This window comes from Ochotona princeps, chromosome 24 (assembly GCF_030435755.1).
Source record: "Ochotona princeps isolate mOchPri1 chromosome 24, mOchPri1.hap1, whole genome shotgun sequence".
NCBI classification, from domain to species: Eukaryota; Metazoa; Chordata; class Mammalia; order Lagomorpha; family Ochotonidae; genus Ochotona; species Ochotona princeps.
The window spans coordinates 1,969,582-1,988,138 of NC_080855.1; the positions used below are offsets into that span (position 1 = coordinate 1,969,582).

Here is an 18,557-nt window from a genome sequence, read left to right on the forward strand (position 1 = left end):
TCTGGGAACTTGGGATCGAGGATTTGCAGGAGACTGGGGAATCACACAGGTGAGGGAGAGAGATGAGCTGTGGATTCATGCCTAGGTGAGGACTTACTGCTGAGGGACATCCATGGATAAAGCCACTGTAAGTGCAAGTGAGGAATGGCTCCAGAAGGACTCCAAATGACAATTTCACTTTATGTGCAGGTAAGCGAGAGAACTGAGACCTGTTGGTTTGAAGGGGAGAGTCCAGAAGACCTTTGTGGGTCAGACTGCTGCTCCAGGCCACATGAGAGTTCTGAGCTGGGTTTTAACAATGGAATATTGCTGACTACCACACGCCAGTCCAGATGAAATCTGCGACTGGGAGCCTGTCTGGCAGGACTAAATCCCAGTAAATGACATTGAGTGTCAAAACAGTGGCTGTGAACTGAGCCTGGGGTATGCAAGACTGGACTAGAATCGAGCACCACTGGACTTCATGAGAGGGTGTAGAATGGGCTGGGTGAGGTCTGTAACTCTAGAGTTTTTGTAGTCATGCCTGGTTTGGTCTGCCCAAATCCCAACTCATGCTTTCCATTGGTAGTGGTGATTCAGAAGGGGACTCCTCCATATTCCCCCTACCAGCTTTGCCCCTTCCCCCCATGTCTTGCGTGTGCTGGTTGGGTGCTGCGGGTCTGTCTGTCATGAAGTGCCTCACCTCAGTTTTTGCCATTGAGGGTGTTGTAACATGGCCTGGCCCCGCCTGGCCCACCTCCAATTCTAGCTCAGGTTGGTGGGGGCTAAAGCCAACCCAATTGGCACCAAGTCCAAACTTTCACGTGCACTCGTGCTTTTATTGTGGCTAGACCAGGCCCAACTCCCACTCCATGCTGGTGCTCAAATTTCACTCACCTGAATGGACTGTGTCCTGACAGAGGAGTTTCCAAGGCTCCTCGCTCTGAACCTCTCCCAACGCGAGATCTCATGCACACGGGTGGGTCCATGAGCCAGCCCTACTCATTCTACCTACTGTTCTAGCAGGAACAATGGCCTTTCCTGACTAGCCTTCAAACCATTCTGTTTATTATTGTTGGGTGTTACAGCCCAGTCTAGCCTGGTCCACACCCAGACAGCTCACACCTGATTCATCAGGGCATAGACCTAGCCTAGCCCGTCCTTCATCTACCCTGGTCCTTAACAGCACCATTGGGTGATGGGGTCTAGTTCAGTCCAGCAGACTCAGCCCCCATCCACACTTGTGCCAAGGTACACTGCAACAATGTCCAGACCAGAATGCGGCTCCCATTCCAGCCCTGTGCTCACCAGTGGGAACAAAATCCCAGCCAGAGCATCCCCTAAGCTCCACAACTAGGTGTGTTCCCAGCTATAGATCTTGCACGTGGCAGTGGTTGCTCTGACCCAGCTTGGCCTAGTCCCTCACCTGTCATGACCTTTGCCTTTGGAGGCTATAGCCTGGCCTGACCCAGTCTAAACAAAGTCCCACAACTCACTGGAAGTTGCTGGAACCTGGCCCTGATCCATCTGCTCCCCTTCCAGTTTCATGTAACCTAGTAGATGTGACTATCTAGCTGAGCTTGACCTGTACTCCATCCTGGTTTCTGCTGTTGCCAGTGAGGTAAGATAAAGTTGGTTTTGCCATGCTGGGTCGCACCCTTCTAAAACCACCCCACGTCTTAGCCCAAATTTGGAGTTACCCTGCTCAGGCTACCCAACACCTATACCTGCAACATGTGCTCACCAGTGGGAACTGTGACCCCCCAATAGGTCCACCAATTTCCCATTTTCCCCCACTTGGCCCATTCCCTGACCCAGATCTCACATGCTCCAGAAGGTGCTAGGTCCTTGCCTGACACAGTCTGCCCCTCCATCTTGGCCTTTGAGTTTGGCCTCTGAGCTGGATGATGTTGAGGCCTGGCATGCCTCATACCCTGTGGTAGAATGCATGTGCACGTACTGTAGCCTGGACCTGCCCAGCCTGTTTCCAGCCCCAGCACCCGTGAGTGTTGGTGGGTTCCATGGTCACTCCTAGCTCAGCCCGTCACCACCTCAACTCTTAAGCTGACCAGCAGTGGTTGTGTTTCCACAGGGTTGGGCCCACTTCTCCCCCAAATAATCTACCCCCGGACCTAGTTTTCTCATGTTCTGGTTGGTATCACGACCCTTCCTAATGTGACCCATCCCCTGTTCCAATACTTGGTCACGTACTGGAATCTATCACTGCCAGACAAACCCTCAGCCATAGCTTTCATGTGGACTGGCGTGTGGCAGTCAGTGATGTTGTATGCTAACTGCCCATCTCAGGACTCCCATGTGGGCTGATGAATCAGTCTGACCTATACAGATCATATGGACTTTCCCCTCCAAACCACCATGTCTCAGTCCCCATGCTTGCCAGCAAGTTCAGTAACCCCGCCATTGGAAATCACACAGGATTCATCCCTGACCTACACTCACATTGGCCTTATCCATAGATGTCTCTAGGTAGCAATTACATACCCCCAAAACCCGAGAGCTTGTTGCTGGGTGGCCAGTAGGTAGAGCCTGGTGGCACTTGGTGCGCTGGCTGCCCAAAGTCCAGGACTCACTCACTGTGTTGCAATGGTGTCCAAGGCTATAGTCCGAAGCATTGTGTCTGACCTGACACAGGTAACCCCATGCAGTTGCCACACTGCTGAGGACTGCTTTCACCTGAACCTTGCACCTGAACATCCACCCCTTAGTTTCCTCCTGCCACAAGGTGGTGGGGAAAGGGCGGGGCCAGTGGCTTAATCCCATCCCCGAGATTCCCTCATGGAGTACTCACCATGGAGGGAGAAATCTCTCAGGCCTCCGAAAAGCTCAGGACTCCCTCTCCACGTGGAAACGGTGTCCATGGCCAGATTCCCAAGCATTGTGTCTGACCAGATTCAGGTAACTCCTGCAATTGCCACACTTCTGAGGGCTGTTTTCACCCTAACCCTGCAGTTGAACACCCCAGCAGCTTCTTGTCATGGCAGTTGATGAGCACCTTGTGCAGTTATTGACCAATTGTGTGTGCACCAAGTGGGGCCCCTGTTAAATTGCTCCTCCTGCTGCTTCTGCAGCTCCTCAGACATTGTCTCATCTTGGCCTTGTTGAGGAGACTCATGGTGCTGGCTATGCCTCTGTTCACTTCCCTCTGCATTGTTGCTGTTCCTGTAGCCCAGATTTGTTTCCCAGCATAGATTTAAATGTCCAGATAAAATAATTGCAAACACCAGGATATCTATCTATATACATAAATATCTATTATACATATCTACATACAATATGTATGTATTATATATGTACTGTAACAGTTTGGAATAAGTACCCTTAACTTGAGAAAAACTCCAGTGACCTGGTTTATTTCAAGTTAATAAACCTTATGGTTTTCAGAGAAGTCAACATCATGTTAATTTATAATCACCTGCTGATTCAATTCCCAAATGTTGCAATAGCTGTTTTGGTTTCAGAAATGGAGTTGGACTAAAAAGAACTATCTTGTTTTTTTTTTAAGATTTATTTATTTTATTACAAAGTCAGATATACAGAGAGGAGGAGAGACAGAGAGGGGAAGATCTTCCATCCAATGATTCACTCCCCAAGTGAACGCAACTGCCAGTGCTGAACCAATCTGAATCCGGGAACCAGGAACCTCCTTCAGGTCTCCCACGTGGGTGCAGGGTCCCAAGGCTTTGGACCATCCTTGACTGCTTTCCCAGGCCACAAGCAGGGAGCTGGATGGGAAGTGGAGCTGCCGGGATTAGAACTGGCGCCCATATGGGATCCTGGGGCATTCAAAGCGAGGACTTTAGCCGCTAGCCTACACCGCCAGGCCCAAGAAATATCTTATAACTGAGCCATTTAAATAAGTGATTTGGGCCCTTGTTGATTCAGAGTAGTGTGAGCTGCTACCTGTGACATTGGCATTCCATATATAGGCATGGGTTGGACTCCCAGCTCCTCTATTATAATGCAGGTCCCTGCAAACACAACTGGAAAAAATCTTGGTGAAGGTCAAGTGCTTGAGCCTCTATCACTCACTTGGGGAACCCATATGGACTTCCTGACTCCCAGCTTTGCCCTGGCTCAACCCCAGCTGTCATGAACATTTGGGGAATGAATAGGCAAAAGAAAGATCTGTCTCTAAAACACTGCCTATCAAGTAAATAAAATAAATCCTAAAAACAATTATAAAAATTGAAGTTAACCTGTGCTATAAGACTTAATATCACATAATTATCGGCGAATTTCCTATAGATATACCAATAATAAATAATTATTAAAGTTAATGAGAAATTCTCACTAAAGATCAAATTGAGTATTTGGTGTTGAATTTACCTTGGAAAGTGCAATTTTTGTTCAAGAACACCTACAGTATATAATTTCCAGGATTATGTAAGATACAAATGAATTCACATGGAAAAATTTAAAACTTTTTGGATCTCATTGGCATCCTGCAGACGGTATGGAGTGAGTATAATATTTCAGCTAGCTTTCACAGGGCATTTTCTTTGGAAAATGTAATTTCTAATCATGTTAATGTGAGTTGTCTCTCTTGTTCCTGGGGAAACCTGTTCATAATCTCAACTTGAATAATGTTTTATTACAGCCTGAACCTCTTCAATTTCATGATTTCAGTTGAGGTCATTGCTTAATATTCAAATGACTGAAGAGAGTGAGGCAGTACCACAAGCAGACAGGAGATATATGTAATTCATAGTAACTTGTAAGTAGTTGACCTGATGTGTAGGTCTCTTTCTAGGATGTCCATTCTGTTCTTTATTCAATGTCTATGTTTGTGTCTGAACCCATCTTTTTTAAAGATTTATTTATTTTTTAATATTTGAAAAGCAGATTTACAGAGAGAAGGAGAGACAGAGAGACAGATTTTTCATGTCCTGTTTCACTTCTGAATGGTCACAACAGCCAGAGCTGAGCCAGTTTGAAGTTGGGTTGCAAAAGCTTCTTATGGGTCTTCCTTTGGTTGCAGGGTCCCAAAGCTTTAGGCCATCCTCTGCTGCTTCCCCACTCCAGAAGCAAGGAGCTGGATTGGTAATGGTACAGCCATGATAAACTGTGTGCATATAGGAACCTGGTGCTTGCTAGTGGATGATTAGTTCATTGTGAATGTTTTTTAAAAGATGTATTTATTTTATATGCAGAAACAGAGAAGTAGAGACAAAGAGATATCTTCCATCTGTTGAATCACTTCCAGGATAGCTGTCATACCTGGGACGGAAGTCAGGAGCTGGCAGCCTATTTTGGTTTCCCCTGTGAGTTCAAGGGCGCAAAGGCTTACACCATTCTCCACTGCTTTCACAGATCTTATGGATCTCTGAATAGTAGGTAGAGCAGCTGAGACATGAACTGATGTTCATATGGAGTACTGGCACTGCAGTGAAGTGGTGGCTTGATTTTTCTCTGTGTTGGTCTAAGAAGAAAGTTATATCTATTTTGATTGGGATTATATTGAATATGAAAATTTTGGTTTAGTTTATATGAATATCTTGACGATATTTCTTTTAAAAATCCATAAACGTAGGGGATTTTTCCACTTTTGTGTCTTCTGTTTAATGTTTTGTCACTTTTGTTTTCCAAAATTTTTATCATATAATTTTTATTCAAAAGGCATTTTCATTTGTTAAAAGTATTATGTAATTTTCAACATAGAGATCTCTCAGATCCCTCTTAAATGTTTTTCAAGATAATAAAATTTTGAATCCATTGTGCATAGGGCTTACAAGTTCTTTTTCAGACATTGAATGTTTTAGGAAATCAAAAGCTATTGATTTTTTGGTGTTGATTTTCTATTCTGCAACTTAACCAATAGGCTTTGGTAGAATCTTGTTTCTCCCTTAGAGAATCATGTCATCTCTAACAAGGATAGACTGACTTCTTCTTTCTAGTATGTTTCATTTTTATGGCGAGTAGTAGGGCAGAAGGAGGGCTAACCATCTTGGAGGGAATAGATAGGATATGTTGGTCTCTGTCTGGGAGCCTGTGCTCCCACTGCTGAGCAAAGCATCAATGTGATAAACTGGGTTGTTTAAGTCAAGTGATCAGGAACAGGTCAATAGTATAATCTCAGCAAACTTTGAGCATTTCATTTGGTTTTAAAATTAAAAGTTGAACTCCTGAATACTCTGCTTAATAAGAGAGAGCACATTATGTATTTTGAATTTACTTTATAACTGTCATCCTTGTTTAGCCATTAATGGAACTTTTTTTTCCAGCTAGAATGAAGTGTATTGCTGAGACAAGTGAGGGTCAGGTACTGGGGAGATCCTCTGTTCTCACTGTCTGAAATCAAGTACAGAGTCTGTAATGAGCCAGATAGGCTGATAAAGTTCCAAAGCCCACAGTAGCTCGCAGGTCAGGGTTTATCCTGATGTGCAGTGCTCTGGGAGGGAAAGATATAATCCTGAAGGTCCCATTTCCAGATCAGGCAGTTGAGGCTCAAGAAGGGTAAATAATTGATGTGGAGAGGCTGAATTGATCACATGCTGTGGACCTCTCTGTTAGGTTTCTACAAGATGGAATAGACGACCCTATAGTCCCAGAAAGCCCATGATCACCTGGTAAAATTCATAGCCATACCCTGTCTTTTCACCATGTCCCTGTCACTTTCTAACTGGTTGTTGCAATTTCACAATTTTAAACTCCCAGCAATGTTCCCACCACACAATGAATCAAAGGGCTCAATAAATCAAAGAGAAATGACAAATGGAGAATATACAGAAATGGCAAAGCCCATAATTTTTTCAGTTTTTCCATTTATTATTATTATACTTATTTTCACTTTGTGATACAGTTCCATAGGCCCTGGGATTTCTCTTAACCCTTCAGCAAGTCTCCTTCCCCAGCTGAGTCCCCCTATATAATTCTAACTATATAGTCTTTCATAAACCGTCATAAATCCGTCATTACAGACATGGAAAATGATAGTCCTGCATCCTATTGATTAGCTATATTAAGCAGTTTCATTGGGATTTCATCTTTGATCTGAAAGTAGAGATGCAAATTGCATTGTATCCTCACAGCTGGATATGATAGTCCCCATTAGTTAGTATAAATCCCCTTAAATGGAAAGCCACAAAACAAAATCAACAACGGAAGAAATAGGAATTTACAATACCATGAAGTTAAATAACATGCTATTAAAGACTAGTGTGTCGCTGAAGAAATGACAAAAAAAATCAAGAACCATGATGAAGAAAATGATGTTACTATATAATCTATGAATCAGTGAAGATAATATGAGAAAAAAAAACTAGTTTGAAGAAATGAAAATACAAACCCAAACATCAAAGGCCATGCAATATAGTTTCATTCTTAAAGAGACTGCAACAGCTGGAGCTGAGCCGATCCAAAGCCAGGAGCTCAGAGCTTCTTCTGGGTCTCCCACGCTTGTGCATGCTCCCAAGGTTTTGGGCCATCTTTGGCTGCTTTTCTAGGCCACAAATAGGGAGATAGATAGGAGGCAGGTCTGCAAGATTTAGAACTGGTGCCCGTATATATTCCTGGTGTATTCAAGGTGTGGAATTAAGCCATTATGCCACTGCACCAGGCCCAGTCTTATTTTTTTATATGTACTCTATTACTCTATGACATCTGATCAATGGGCTTAAGCCATTTTCATTGATTGTTAGTATGAATGGATGGGTATTTGGTCCTGTCACTTTAGCAGTGGGTTGTGACTGTGATGGTTGGGGTTGTGAGATCAGTAGTTCAGTTGGAGGATTCCCCAGAGAAAATTTGTCTGAGGTGATCCCAGAACTGCTTCTTGTGTGCTTGCCAGTACAGGGTCCAGTATAGTCCATCACCCCAATCAGCTTGTGCATATAAGGTGGTTGCAATTACTGTGTCAGTTCTGTTTCCAGCCCTGTCTTCCAGTTGAACCAATGGGTGTTGCTGTCAAGCCTGATTCTGTCCACTTCACACTTGGCTCTCACACAAACCAGTGGGAGCTGCAACCTAGTTGGGGCAACTCACAAAAACCGCCACCTGACCTGTCCCCTATCCTGGTTCCTGTGCTTGCCAGTTAAGTATTGCAGTTTCGTCCAGTCTGTCCCACATCCTATTCAGCTCTCATATAGGTCAATGGGCATTGAAGCCTAGTTCTACCTAACCAGCCCTATTATCCAGCCCACAAACATGCTGTTGGGTGCTGTTCTGTCTAGCCATTCCTGCTTCAGGCCTGGTTTTCATGCTCTCTGGTGAGAGTGGTAACCCAAGCGGGAGGTGCCCACTATTACCCTACTGGGCCATTCTCACTGCTTAAGCATGCACTCTCCAGGTGGTTCTTCAGTTAAACTTGACAGAATTAGCCCCCAGTGCCACCTTCTGCCAGCTGATGCCATCACAAAGGCCAACCAACACTCTCTGATTTGTGCTTGCACCAGTAGAAACAATCAGTCCAGCCTGGATTTTCCGTGATCTAGCTCACATGAGGCCCACAGGTGTTGCAGTTCTGCCTGATCTGTTCTGCCCAAACTCAATATACACTCTCCAGTGCGAGTTGCGTTCCATCAAAGGGACCCTCAACATTTCCCCTATCATTTAGCTTTTCTGTAATGTGGAAGAATGTTTTTTTTTTTTCCTTTTTCTTATTTATTTATTTATTTATTTATTTATTTGTTTATTTATTTAGTGTGGCCCTGTGCCATCCTAGGATCATAGTAAATGATTCTCTTTGTCACTTCTGCCCTCCCTAATTTCCCATCCCCTAAAAAACATGAGTTTGCAAACATATTAACATATATAGAATGAAGGTTTCAGGGGGTGCCTGACACTGGCAGCTGTGGGCTGGCCTCATGCTTCATGGTTGCCTTCAGGTCCAGGTGCCAGTCTGATAGCACATCCGAGAAGTAGCCTCACACCCCAGTCATATCTTGGGCTCCAGCTCCTGCAGGGTTGTTTTTGCTCCAGCCCATGCTTCTTGTGGGATGGCCATTGCTTCTGCTGGCACTGGGAGCTGCAGTATCAGGCCACCTGGCTGTGCCTGCAGATGTTGAACTCCTGGAGCTGCTTCTTGATCATTGTGCCACTCATAGTAGGTGCACAGGTTCTCTTCCTCCACCACGTCCCCGTTGGCCTTGTAGTACTGGGTCAAGTTCAGGTTGGGGAAATGCTCATCTATGGGATCTGTAGGGAGCTGCTGAATCGCGAGTAAATACAGTCTGTGCTCCCTCTGCTTGCTGGAGGCCTCCTCAGCTCAGGGCCACCAGCCTCAAGGCACAGGCTGCAGGTTGTCCATGGTCATGGCATTTAGATGCACCACCTTGAGGCCGGCACCAACCTGGTGGTGCTTCCAGTGTCTTCTGCAGGAGCCTGCAGGATCCCTGCCTTGGTTCTTGTCAAAGGTGTACCCGAAGATCTTAGTGGTCTTAGCACCATTTTCATTCATATCAATTTCCATGAAAGCTTCAAAGGAGTAGCTCTCCACCAGTGGGATGGCCTGCTTATGGATCAGTGTGTACTTCACATGATGCCCAATTTGTGGTTGGTCATGACCGAACCTGTACTCTCTGCCTGAAGTGCTGTTCCCAAGGAAGACACCAGGTTGAGACAAGGCAGTGCAGCATCCAGGAGGGACAGGCAGGGACAGGTCTGAGTGGGCTCTGGGCAGGAGAAGGTTGGGCCAGGCTTGAGCTGCACTGGCACCCTCTGGACCTGACACATGCTGCTGCCATGTGCACTGCCACTCATTTTCTTGTTTTTAAAGATTTATTTATGTTTTATTTGTAAGTCAGATATATAGAGAAAAGGAGAGACATAGAGGAAGATATTATATCTGCTGATTTACTCCCTAAGTGGCTGTAGTGGCCGGAGCTGAGTGCATCCAAAGCCAGGAGCCAGGAGCCTCTTCCAGGTCTGCCACACAGGTGGAGGATCCCAAGGCTTTGGGCTGTCCTTGACTGCTTTGCAGGCCACAAGCAGAGAGCTGCATGGGAATCAGTGCCGCTTGGATATGAACTGGTGCCCATATAGAATCCCAACACATACAAGGCAAGGACTTTAGCTGTGTGAGACTACCGTGCTCAGACATTAGTTCATTTTTAAAGACAAAGGAACACTTTGCTGGATACTTTATTCTGCATGGGCTTTTTTTTTCTTTAAGAATCTGGAATATGTTTCTCCATTCTCTTCTTGCCTGTAGAGTTTCCTGTGAAGGATCATCTGTACATCTAATTGCCGCTTCTGTATATGTCAATTGATGTTTTTTAAGGGGAGATTTAAGAATATTTTCCTTACATTGGTTTGAAGAGAGCTTGAGAGTTCTGTGCCCCCCACCCTGATTATTGTTTCCCAAATCTCCTTCCAGATAATGGTAGCTTTCCTTTATTATTTTATTAAATACAATTTAAACTTATCTTTCTGTATCTTCTGGAACTTCCATAACTCTTGTATTTTGCCTTTTAATAGCGTCTGTTAAATTTGAATATTTTTTAACTTGACCCAGGTATGCTTCCAGCAGTTTGATTGCTTTCCACTTGTGCCAAGAACTACCATCCAATTCTGAGATTCTTTCTTCTGTCTCCTTCGTTTTATTATTGAGATGTTCCACTGAATTTTTAATTTGTTCTATTGTATCTTTCATTTTCAATAATTCAGCTTGATTTTGTCTTAGTGTTGCTATTTCTTGTGTGATACACTCCTTAAATTTCTTGAACTCCTGTATGTGCTTCACATTGTTGATAAGAAGCTTTATAATGAGTTTTTTGAATTCTTTATCCCTAATTTTCTCAGTGTATTCCTAAGCTAACTCTGAGTTTGGCAAAGGCTTTTGCTTCTTTGTAGGATATTCTTCAGTACCACTCATTGTTCCCCTGTTTCTTATTTTGCTCTTGGTCATTTTAATTCTGGTTAGCACTTTTTTCTCCTTAGGGCAGATTTCTAAGCTGTGTTACCCACAGATTCTATAACTCAATTTTACTTATTGTGGTTGATTTATGGTTCTTTGTTTGCAGTCACTTGTGCCACTCCCACAGGCGAGTTTCAGATCTGGGTTCATGTTAGACTTCCACCATGGTCTCCATAGCCCATCCCCTGGCTCACTAGTACCACCTTTGATGCTATGATTATGTTGCACCATTTTCCGTGCAAACTTTCTCCATGTGCATTTGGAGAAGTTCCCAGGACTAGGGAGATACTAGGTGTAATAAGTAGCTAAGTAGCTAGGTTGTTGTTGGTGCTGATCTTTTTTGGAACGTGTTAGCTTTTAGGTTCACCCAGGCCTATTTTGAGTCATAAGATGCCAAAGGCGGTATTATTTTTGATGTGGGGTCAGTGCAATGCAGTGAACTTAGTGAGTTCACTCCCAGCTCAACACATACAGTCCCTACACTGCTGTCCCTACAGTCTCAAAGCCTTTGCTACCCTATACAAAATGGTTGTGCCACACGTGGAGTTCTCAAACGGATGGCTATTAGGCATGAGAGCTATCCAGACCAATTTTGGATGGAACCTGTTTGCTGGTGAAGTTCTATCTGCTGGTGTAGTGCAGATTGCCACTCACTGACTGCTGCTGGGGTGTATGGTCTCTTGAATAACATACCATTGTCTTTGTTGCCTTCTCATGTCCATCAGTCTCCAGGTGCCCCTCTGCCATCAATCTGTCCTCTCCTATTTCCTGGAATGTGCCCTCTCTGCTTTACTCTTTCTAATGTGTCTCCATCTGTTTAAATGTGTTCTTACCAAATTCTACCATCTTGATTCTCAGAAACAGATTTTTACACACTAGTTCATCCCATAGTGGCTGCAACAGGAAGAGATGAACTGATCTGAACAATGCTCATATTTTGCCAGTGAGAATGTAAAGTAGTGCAACTGCTATGGAAATTAGTTTTTGTTTGCTCAAATGATTAAACCTAGAGATACCATATAATCCAGTGATGTTATACTTGCTGATATTCTGAGGAGAACTGAAAGGTGTAATTGTAAAATACATCTTTAGACTCATCTCAGCCAGTTCTGTAAGAGCCCAAAGTGATAACACCTGAAATTTTCTTAAAAATTGGTAGGTAAAGAAATCATATATACATACTATGTAACACCATGCAGCCATCAGAATGGTTCATATACATGATTCTTGACATATGATGTTAATTGAAAGAAATCAGTCATCTTAGTCCACATGTTGCTTGATCCTTTCATGTGAACTGTCCAGAATGGGGTGACCTATCAGAATGGAGCACACATTTTTTTTTTTTGTTTCCAGGAGCTGAGAGAAGAAAGAATGTGAGAAAAGCATTTATTGCAACAGCATTTTCTCTTAGAGTGATGTGCATATTTGGAATGAAATTGAGGTGTTGGTTGTCCAGCAATGTGAGGATTATAAGCCCCAGTGGTTGTTCATTTTAGGATTAATTAAAAATTGAGATTTTTTTGTTTTGTTTTGTTTTTTAAATTTATTCATTAATTACATTGCTATGTAATTACATAGAATCTGGAATTCTCCCCCCACCCTCTCCCCATGGTGAGTTCCTCCACCTTGTTGCATAACCATAGCTCAAGTTCAATTGAAATTCCCTCTTTGTAAGTATATGCCAAGCATAGAGTCCAACATCTTATAGTCCAGTCAAGTCCAACTACTTATTGGGTAGACCCTCTCTGGTCAGAGGCCAGAGTCAGCAGAGTATCATCCCGGTCAAATAAAAGCACTAATATACCATCTGCAACAATTAACATCGTTATGGAATTAATTGACATGGTATTGAGCAGTCAACATGTTAAAAATAAATGCGATTTCCTAACCACTTTCTGTGACCCCCCATTCACAGTTCAGTTTTAGTTTATATACTACAAATGACATAATATCCATAACATAACATGTTATGCTTAACATCATATCATCTTAAATTAAGGCAAACATGTGGTATTTAACCTTTTGGGATTGGCTCATTTCCCTTAGCATTATGGTTTCCAGTTTGGCCCATTTGGCCACAAAGAACTGCATTTTGTTTTTTTTAATAGCTGAGTAGTATTCCATGGAGTAGATGAACCATAGCTTTCTTATCCAATCCTCTGCTGATGGGCATTTTGGTTGTTTCCATGTTTTTGCAATCACTGATTGTGCTGCTATGAACATAGGAGTGCATGTTGGTTTCTCGTAAAACAAGTTTTTTGGATATATTCCTAGGAGTGCTATAGCTGGGTCATACGGTATGTTGATTTTGAGTTGTTTGAATGTTGTCCATACTGATTTCCATAGAGGCTGTACCAACCTGCAGTCCCACTAGCAGTGGAGTAGGGTTCCTTTTTCCCCACAACCTCTCCAACAAGTGTTGTTGGTGTTTTTCATGTGGGCCAGTCTTACTGGCGTTAGGTGGTATCTCATTGATGTTTTAATTTGGATTTCCCTTATTGCCAGGGAACTTGAGCATTTTTTCATATGTTTATTTGCCATTTGGGATTGTTCCTTTGTGAAATGTCTGCCCATTTCCTGTACAAATTTCTTGAGTGGCTTGTTTATTTTGGTGTTTTGGCTGTTTTGTAATTCTTTGTATACTCTGGAGATTAGCCCTCTATCACCTATGTAGCGCGCGAAGATCTTCTCCCATTCTGTGGACTGCTTTTTTACTTTGTTGATTGTTTCCTTTGCTGTACAGAAGCGTCTTAGTTTGATGAGGTCCCATTTGTTTATTTTGGTCTCGATTTCTACTGCCTTTGGTGTCCTTTTTAGGAAGTAGGGATCTACCCCTAGATCTTGCAGAGTATTTCCAACATTTTCTTCCAAAGGCTTGAAGGTTTCTGGATGTAGGTTTAGATCTTTTATCTATTTAGATTTGATCTTAGTATATGGTGAGAGATGTGGGTCTATCTTTTTGTTTCTACAGGCTATCCACCAGTTGTCCCAACAGCATTTATTGAAGAGACCTTCCCATTTGCCTGGATTATCGTTTGTCCTTTTGTCAAAGATTATTTGACTGTATCTGTGCGGGTTCCCATCTGGTGTTTCTATTCTGCTCCATTGATCTTTCTCTCTATCTTTGTGCCAGTACTAGGCTGTTTTGATAACCACTGCCCTATAGTATGTCCAGAGGTCCAGGACTGTGATTCCCCCTGCTAACTTCCTGTTCTTCAGGATGGTTCTAGCTATTCGTGGAAGTATGGGATTAGGAGAGATAGAAAGAGGAAGACAGGCAGAGAGAGAGAGAGAGGAAAAGAATGAGAGAGTGTGTGAGAGTCAGTTTATATCTCATTTTCACTTCTCAAATGGGCTCAGCATCCAAACCTTTGTGTGGTCAAATCCAGGAACCTGAAACTCTATCCAGGTTTCCCACCTGGGTGTCATGGGCCCTAGCACTTGAGCTTTCTTCTTTTCACCGTGTATTGGTTAGCAAGGAGGCAAAACTTATCATTTGCTTCAAACATGGCCTGCACATGGCACTGAGGCAAGATTAGTAAGTCATTGGACAGATCTAGTGTGGCCTTGATCACTGGAGGCCGTTAAATTGTAATCTGTGGATGGTGTGAACTGTTGCAGTGACTGAAGTGAAGGAGGGACATTACATGGTGCATGCCTTATCTGGTGGTTGAGGAGAAGATGGCCTTCATAAGGTCAGGTAAAATCAGTTAGGAAATTACTGCAGTAGTCAGTAGGGCAAATGTCAAAGCTTTGCCCTCTTCCACACATCCTGTTTCATTGAATTCTTCCATGCGGTCTCTGACTTCTTGGAAACCTCATTTTGCTGATTGCAAAACATCAGAAATGTTTGCAACATTGACCTTTCGCTGATTTCAAAGTTTTAGTGGATTTGTAAGTTAGTAGTGAGATAAAGATATGTGTGTTGTTTTTGTTTTTATGACCAGTTCTGGAACATTTTTGTAATCACAGTGAAAGTTTCCTGGGAGATGTGCAAGAAAATATTACCTAATGCAAGTCTGATGCACTGAACCCCAGTAGGTATGACACTGATTCATTTTGTGGCCACTAGATAGGACTTCATTCTATGGCTTCTTTTTTTCTTTTTCCATATTGTATTGATATTTATTTCTGGACACACCATGTCAAAATAAAACAGAAGAGTTAATCATTGGCTTTAACAATAATATTGTATTATAAAAGCACTTTACAGCTCCATCCTATCTTTGAGTGTGAGTTACAGGTAGGTGGGCTAATGATGATGTAAACACATCTCTCTATCCAGATCCATAATCTGAGTGCTCTCTGTATAGTACAAGGTGAGAATGAGTGAGGAGTGGAAGAGGAGGAAAACAGGGAAATAAGGCTTTCCTGTTAAGGGTTTTGTTGCAATGGAGATAAGGAATTATGAAGACAGTTTTGTCATCTTTTCATCTTTATACCATGTTAAGTAATGCTTACAATGCAAATTTAGCAGGTTTTTTGGGCTTATAACTCAGAAATTTTTGTATTTACAAATGAGTTTATTAACTTATACAGCAATCTCGCAATAATTAGTGAAAATTAAAAGTGTGCACTCCTAGTATATTTGTTTGTAGTGTCTTAAGGGAAATACATATTGCCATGGTGATGAAGCTCTAAGACAATCTAACAGCTGTTGGCTGATGGTGGGTGCAAGGCCTGGATTGTCTCCATGCTAGGAACTCTAATTCCAGCCACCGGGTACAAGTGGTGACCTGTCCCTGGGCCCGCCCGAACTCCAGAGTCAGCTCCCTTCATGGTGACTACACTAAAGGGGTAAGACTGGAGAACTGGGCGGGCCCGAGGGGCCCCACCTGCTGCCATCATTGTGTGGTGGATGGGATTGGGGAGAGGGCAAATTCGGGGTCTGGGAACTAAAACTTTCAGCAGCCTTTTGGTTGCTGGCGGGTGCCAGGCCAGGATCGTCTCCATGCTCATAGCTCTGATTCCAGCCACTGCGTACATGCGGTGACCTGTCCCTGGGCAGCCAGTGCACCATTTGGCGCCAGGCTATGCCTGCTGGGCACCAGTTGATGAGCTCTGGGATGTTGGTGCTTTGATTTGCTGCTCAGGTCACTCTGTTAGAGTCTGGGCTAAAGCCCCCAGACGTCAGGGTGTGAGCCAGTCAACCCCCAGAGAACGACAAAGAGTCTCGCTGGTAACGCAAACAGCAAACAGAGTTTATTTGCGCCAGCATGCTGGGCCAGACTGCACTTCGGGCACACAGGGTAGCCAAGTGGGGCGTGGTTGGACCCCGAATGAGTCCAATACAGAAGATTATATAGGCCCTTTTGGGCTGGGAAATACATCAAAAGTAACAACCTTAGACATGTTAAATTTTTATGGCCTTCAGGAACAGGGAGCCTGTTCCAATCCCATATCCACTCTCTTTATGGCTCATCCCATTCTCACACCCTTATCTTCCTCCTGTTCCTGGGCCTGGAGAAGAATTGCACCGTTCCAATCCCCCTGGCCGCACCTGGGTTCACAAAATTGCAAGGCAACAAAGAACAGATTTATCGCAAAAGTGGAATCCTCCCAAAGTCCAGGCACCTCCTGGCCTAGCAATGTAGCAGTTTCTTCAGCACAAGGGAATCTCACACTGCCCAAAAAAACACATTCTGTTCTAGCATTCTAATATACTATCATAGCATTTGCCTATACTCTAACAGCTCCATGTTAATCCCACTATTCTTCTGGGATGTCAATCAAACCTAAAGACTCCCAAGGATAAAGTAACTTTTTCTTTGAAGGTAAACGATGCTAATGAGACCTGGTAGGTTGGAGGAGAGCGACCAGATGATCTTTATGGATAAGACTGATACACCAAACTCCTTTAAATACTGTGTAGAACTTGTAACCACTGAACAATGTTGACCACTGAACACCAGTCCATGCAAAAGCTAAGGCTCGGGGCATGTATAGCAGAATCATATTCTATTACCCGACATGATGTTGGATCAGGAGATGGATCACATTAGGCAGGGCCACGACATTAACTAGCACATGAAAAATCATATCCAGGGGTAGATTCTGTGGGGGATTGTGGTCCAAACCCTGTGGAAATACGAGACCCACTGGTTAACTCAAGAGTTGAGGTTGTGATGGACTAAGCTAGGTGTGAACAAGGAGCCTGCCATCAATCATAGGTTAAGGAACCCACAACAGTCTGGACTGATCAAGGCAGAAGCACCTGAATGTGCATCCTGAATAGGGTATGGGATGGGTTGGGCTGCAATGTTCACCAGCTCATACAAGGCCAAGTGGAAGGCTAGACTATGCCAGACACTGACCTAAAATCCAATGGCATGTATGAGAACTGGGTCTATTGCTGAAATTTCCTCAAGTGGAGGAACTTGGGGAACTCCTGTGGCAGTCATAGCTCCCGCTGGTGAACACATGGTCTAGACCTGGGAGTCGGAAAAGCTGGTCAAAGTAGCTACAATGGCTGGCTAATGTGTGAGTTGGTAAAGGGATGGGGTAGACGGTGCAGGACTGAGCAATCCTTAGCACACAAGCAAAATTAGAAATCAGGATGGAGCACAGGTCATGCCGAGCTAGGCTCTTGCACCTACTGGTCTGCATGATCCAGGGACGCTAAGCCACAGCGTCTAAGGCAGGGGCCAAGACAGTTGTGATGCCCTGTGCCAAGCTGAGTCAGAGCAACCACTGGCATGCGCATGACCTATGGCTGGGAACAGGCCCAGTTGGGGAGCTAAAGGGACACCCAAGGTGGATTGAGCTTCCCACCAAGGAGCACAGGGATGGAATGGGGGCTGCGTTCTGATCAAGATATGGCTGTAGTCTCATTTGGCACAAGTGTGGACTGGGACTGGACGTACCAAGCCAGGCTAGACTCCAATACCATCTTGTGCTCTAAAGCACCAGGGTAGATGTGGAACGGACTAGGCTCGGTCTCAGCTGCCACTGAACCATGTGTGAGCTGTATGTGGGTATGGACGAGCCAAAGCTTGGCTGAAACATCCAATAGTAAGAACCAGATTGGGTTGAAGGCCAGTCAAGAAAAGCCACTATTCCTGCTAGGACAGGAGGTGAACTGAGTAGAGCTGGCTCATGGACCCACTGATATGTGCAAAATCTGGCATTGGGAGAGGTTCTGATGGAGGAGCCTGGGCAACTCCTCTGGCAGGACACAGATCCTGCAGGTAAGCACAAGAAGCATGATCAGAAATAGCCCAGAACAGGCCATGGAAGGTTTCCTACTGGCATACATTTGGCATGTGCTGGGGGCAGACCAGGCTGAATCAGTACATGGCATCCACTGAAGAATCCAACCACCAGAACAGAGTGTGGGTCAAGCCAGATTTGGTCATGACAAAACACCAATGCACATTACAGAATGCCAAGGTGAGGTTACCTGTACCGGATATGACCTCAGAGCCCATCCAGCACATGGAGAACCAGGAAGGGAGGGGGCAGAGCCGGCAGGGGGATTAAGGGTTTGGTCCCCTCGCTGGACAGCTACTCCCACTGGAGAGCGTGGGCTGGGATGGGGGCAGACCAGACTAGGCAGGGTTACAACACCTGTGCACCTCATGTGGACGAGATCGAGGAAAAGCCAGGCTGGGCATATTGTTTCTACTGGTGCAAACAAATATTAGAGTGGGTGAGGGTTATTTGGGCGTAGCTGCAGAATCAGCTGGCAGAAGCTGGCACTGGG

At 44.2% G+C, this 18,557-nt stretch overlaps 1 pseudogene; it reads right to left on the minus strand.

Moving 5' to 3' along the window:
- Window positions 1-8,799: 8,799 nt before the first annotated feature.
- LOC101531785 (zinc finger MYND domain-containing protein 19-like) lies at window positions 8,800-9,463 on the minus strand (annotated as a pseudogene).
- Between the last annotated feature and the right edge of the window lie 9,094 nt (window positions 9,464-18,557).